At 40.0% G+C, this 5,696-nt stretch overlaps 1 long non-coding RNA gene across 1 annotated transcript; it reads right to left on the minus strand.

The window, feature by feature from the left end:
- Positions 1 to 1,378: 1,378 nt before the first annotated feature.
- On the minus strand, positions 1,379 to 5,449 carry LOC131303575 (uncharacterized). Its single transcript, XR_009192087.1, has 3 exons — positions 5,400 to 5,449; positions 4,247 to 4,311; positions 1,379 to 1,678 (listed from the first exon to the last, which is right to left on the minus strand). It is a non-coding gene; the product is annotated as an uncharacterized LOC131303575 (long non-coding RNA).
- Positions 5,450 to 5,696: the final 247 nt, after the last annotated feature.

Here is a 5,696-nt window from a genome sequence, read left to right on the forward strand (position 1 = left end):
CCTTCTCTCTTCTTTACTCTCTCTTGTCTCTTACACTTTAAGTCTTTTAAAGTTTTTAGAACTCCATTAATGTTTTAAAGATTTTGAGTTATTTCCTTCAAGAACACCTTAAGGTATTAATCGTTTATTGTTTTCTCATTTATTAATGTTGTAGCAACGGTTGAGATCCTTACTAATATCAAGTTTATTTCCATTTTCGTCGGTTAATCATGTTTTCTTTCTTAAGCATGCTTTCTAGTCTTTTTTCCCATGTGTGAGTAGTACCGTGGCTAAGTCTTGGGTTATTCCAATGATTTAGGTTGTTATGTGGTCCTCAAACCCCCGGGCTTAAAAGCATAGTTTTTAGAATAGAGCTTAGGAAAAGCCAAAAAAACATGAGAGAACAAATTACTATTGCTTATTGAAGGACACCTAAGCGACTAAAGTTGAATTCTTTGAATAAAGAGACTGAAGTATGAGTCTTCTTACCTTACCTAATAACACTCATGCACATATACACACGAATGCATGCACACAGCACACACACAAGAATAGGTACACCAAAGCAAACACAATCGTATAACCCCATCAAAGGACTCTTGGTTTGATCAGGTTTTTAATTTGGCAGGTTTCATCGCACTTGAGCACGCAAAAATGTGCGAAGCATGGGCATTAAACTAGTTTAACTTGACGAGTTTGGGGAATGTGGTGGGGTTTTTTTTTTTTGGTCTTAGACATTAGGATTTTTTTTATGGTTGATGTTAACAGCCACCCCAAATATGAAATTGTATGTGTAGCCATCATGACATCGCAGGTAAGGCAGTTTAAATCGCACTCCTAGTATTCTCCATCCTGGATATGGATCTTTGCAATTTGTTTCCCAATGGCTTGGAAAATCCATTTAGAAACTCGTTTGATTTGAAATTTGGTTTACATGTTTATTTTACTATTTATAACCACATCGATAACATGCTCTTTGGAACTCTACCATCCTGACAAGAGGCTTAAGGTAACTGTTTTGAACACATCTTTGTCCTTTGTTTTGGCTGATTGGAATGGTAGTTTAACATTTTCTCCTTCTTTGACAATGCATATTTGTCCTTTTGGGCAAAGTATATTCAACTTGGGTTCAAAAAACGTTGATTACGATAGTTTGGGTGTCACGCCCCGCCCCGCAAACGGCATCCAAAGTGGGCCCGAGTCGACGCAGTCGCGTGGCATTCCACACAGAAGACCAAATCGATCACCCCTCACAACCTGTCAGAATAAACACCCAACGGAAGACTTATCACCTTAACATAAAAATAAGTCAACGTATTGACCAACCAACTACGACGTCGATTATACCTAAGCAACAATATCTACATTATAGTACTTTAAAAATTCTATACTTCAACATATCCACCAAAGACTTACTTACAACTTGAATAAACCAACTTCCTCATCAACCACCTACAACAAACTCGACCATCCACAACGTCCAAGGCTAACCTCAAATAGAACGCCAACCATCGACCAAACTTAATTACAACCTATACAATTTAAAAAAACTTTAACTATCCTTAGTTACAACTCCTTACAAATTAAATTCTGTACCAGTTAAGGCAATTGACAACAACGTAACCAAAACCCCACCTAACGCTAGCAAAACACCTCAACACGACGACCGGTAGTGGACCCACTCTAAGCAACCTACTACCTGGCAGACCAAAAAGGAAAGTCAGAGTGTGTGAGATATAGAAATGCTCAACATAATATCACAATACTTGAAGGAATATCAACATGAATACACATCACCAATGTAACTGAAATACTAGAATGTATACAACAGTTATAACCAACATATCCATCCAACTGAGCAATAATAATCATTGCACAACAATATGAATATAATCACATCACATGCAGTGGCACGTCTGCCATATCCCATGAACCCAAGATAAGGTGTCCCACATACCATGCTCCCATCCACCGACAATTAGCCGGCATGGCATACGACATGGTATGCCTCTGTAGACACCCCAATCTGGTTGCCCAATTGATTTACTTCCTTTTTCGGTTTCTTGTTTCCCCAATGATGAATCAGGTCAAAACAGTGTTGAGTGTGGAATGGTTTGAGCTCGGAGTAGGCTAAGGTCCATCTTGAACCTTAAAACCCTAGGTCAAAACGCCGACCACAAGAGTTGACCGTCGCGTGACCCATCGATTCTCTCGCGCGATGCTCTACTTGCCAGGTGTTGGTCAAAGTCAAACCTTGACTGTTGACCATCGCGTGGGTGGGACAAACCATCGCGCGATGGACCCACTCCCTCGCGTGATGGTCAACTCCTGTCGTTTTCACCTTTTTCCAGCTGGATTTTGTGATGATCAGGCGGCTACTGACCTGAGAACCCCATTTTCGTGGGCTGAACAGCGTTTGCAGGTGCATGGGTTGCACCACCCTCACAACCACTCCCCTCACCTTGTTGGCCACTTCCTCCACCAAGGAGAACTGGCCAGCCTTGTTGGCTGGTCACTAGGCCAAGTCCCTCACCCACCTCACACCTTCTCTTGTCCTATATATACCCCCCTTTGTTCATTTTCCAAAGGGTTACAAAAAAAGGATAAAAAGAAGAAAGAAAGACAACACCATTTTCAAACACTCTTCACACTTCATTACTCAAGATATTTCAATACACTCATCTTCCAAGCCACACCACCTAGTTCAATCCATTTCCAAAACACTCAAGCAAATGTAGAAATCCTTTACTGTTTACTGTTTTGATCCCTGAGGGGGGTTGGCAGAGCCAAGGCTGGTAATCAATACCAGTTCTGGCTCTAAAGTCAGCAGAGTTACAAGGATCATATACCAATCCTCCTACGCGCGATGGACTCACTCAATCGCGCGATGCTTCTAGCAATCGCGCGACAGTCCTCACGGGGATAGGGTTTTGGTTCCTTTCTGTTTAGCTATAGCATAAAAAGTTATGTTAAAGCACGATTAGAATTAACTCCACTGATTACATGTTAAAAATCCATGGTTTAGCTTAATTTGTTTAGTTGGTTACTTTGGAATGCCCCTGGGTTGTTCCTGAATATGTCTCAGAGCCCAGGCATGCAAAGCAATTCTTGGAAGTCCAGTCATGACACTCGCGTGATGAATTCACTCCATCGCGCGATGGTTTGCCTATTTCTAGTGGTTGCCCTTGCATGGGCAGTTTGGTCCATGACCATTCTTTAAAATGCCTCCACTGTTTAGGGGTTCGTATTTATTCTCTATTCATTTTGTTTGTAATAATTATCTACTTCCAGTACATATAAACTGCTTGGTTTGAATCCTGGGTGTGCACTGGTCCTTCCAGAGCCCAGAAGGAGATAAAATTGAACCTGTTGGAGAGATATAACCATCGCGCAATGGTATGAGTTTGTCGCGCGATAGTTGACTTGCATGCTGGCAGAGCCATGCATGCAATTTGGCTGCTGCTCGTGTCTTATTCACATCAACGTGCTGTTTTAATGCTCGGAACAGTGTTGGGTTTTATCTCGTTCATTTTTCGAGCATGCCATCCATTCGTATTATCTTTGATCACATGTTGCAAGGTGTTACAGTTTTTAATCCCCGATTAATTGTTCCCCGCCCTAATTGGCTAAAAATTGATTGATAAAAGAAGAATTGCAAACTTTTCCACAAAATGTTTAAGTAAAGACCAATCTCCGGATTGGGCGAGAGGGGTGCCTTAAAACCCTTTCCCTCTCGTAACCTGGCTCCCGAACCCAGATATGGTTATGACGGACTGGCGCCTTCACCTTTTTCAAATCAAACAGCACAACGAGCGTTTCAAGTGCGGTTCCTTGGGTGTCAGACCTTCAAACCCAAGTGGCGACTCTGCATTGAGTGCTTGTCCGCCAAAAAGCGCGCTCATCGATCTGCCTTGCATTTTCTTAGGGCACGTACGCTGCCCACAGCCTCATACTTTAACTTTCAACGGTTCAATCAACACCCATCAGCATGTATTTTCATCATACACGTATATCACAACCAAATCTCGTGTCCCACACACCATGCTCCCAACCATCGTCCATTGAACGATATGGCTTACGACATGGTGTGCCTCACACGCAATCATTCACAACGTATCAAAAGCTAAACAACAATAACATGATATACACCCCTCACTACAACATCTCATTAAAAATAATCATGTTGAAAGCTAATCACAAATAGCAAGATATACACTCACCACCACAGCAATATTATATAGAGAAGAACCATATCAAACACACTCACCTTTGTATCGACCGAGGTACGCCAAACTTACGGTTTCGACCTCTCCCAATTGACTAGGTTGACACCTAACCACAAGTTAACCATATCAGTTTATTGAACGCTTAAACGTCAAAACTAATTCCTAACAACAATCTATAATACCAACAATAGATTAAAGATGCTTAACGTATACTAGCATGTCCATCTCAAAGGTTTAGAAGTGTCCCTAAATAAGCGTAACACTCAAACACCACATAACCCCTACATTTGGTTTGATATCTACGACCAGCCTATCGTATTTTGCTTATAACTTTTTATAAGTTTAAAACCAGATCATGAAACCACCACAATTAGAAAGTACACCTCTGGTACATGAATTTTGATAAAAAAATTTTGTTAAAAACGGAGTCCGAACGACAAAGTTATGCTCATCCAAAGTTACACAAAAATCTGTCCAAAATCACAAATTCTGCACGTCTATCAATTTCAAATCAAAAACTGATTTAACCTGGTACAAAACAAGCCACAACCCCTACATATTCCGAAAGGTATACGAGTCTAGTTTCAGAATCAATAACCCGTGCGCTAATTCGATACCCGAGCTAAAAGATATGACCATTTTTCCAAAATGTGTCAGTGCAGCAAATACAAAACTCAGCAGGGGACACACCAACTTGTAAAATCCGCCAAACTTAGAATATGCATCTAATAAACCCCAAATTTGGTACACACCATTATTACTCATCAAAGTTCATCCCTAATTTTTTTTCAGATTTTTCACAATAAAGTAACCTTATCAAATTCACCCCCAATCTCAGAAATTCTGTGCAGCAAATCACAATTTTCAGCAGAACAGTCTGTGTTCGAAAATTCATTAAAAATTGAATACTTAATACTTTTTAGTAATTCCAATGCAAAAATATCACCAACTCATCAATCTTTAAGACTCATAAAGACCCATAATCAGAAGGATCTCTTAACTATAAAAAAAATTGATAAAAGACGCGGCTCTGTAAGCTGTCTGCTAAAAAAATAGGATCCTGATCATAATTAGGTTTATGATTTTTATCTTTTTCCACACCTCTCGAAAAATTATGAACATTTAACACCGTATACTATACACACTAATGAACCTTCAATAAAAATACTAGAAATTAACAAGTTTTTTAGGTACCTTGAATAATTTCGTGAAGAACAGCCCTGCACCTTATTTTTTTCCTTCTTCTCCTTCCCTCTGCCGCCTCTCTCTCTCTCTCTCTCTCTCTCTCTCTCTCTCTCTCTCTCTCTCTACGTAAAAATAAGATACGTATGAAGAAACATAAATATCCCCAGGATATTTTGATATAAAGGCATAAGGGAATTTATCACATGCAATCTGAACCACGTTCTAACTTATGCTCCAATCACAAATCACACACAAAACCCTCGCAAGTTCTATTGTTTACGATTTAAACCCCCAAAACACATAGTT

Source organism: Rhododendron vialii, chromosome 10a, assembly GCF_030253575.1.
Source record: "Rhododendron vialii isolate Sample 1 chromosome 10a, ASM3025357v1".
NCBI classification, from domain to species: Eukaryota; Viridiplantae; Streptophyta; class Magnoliopsida; order Ericales; family Ericaceae; genus Rhododendron; species Rhododendron vialii.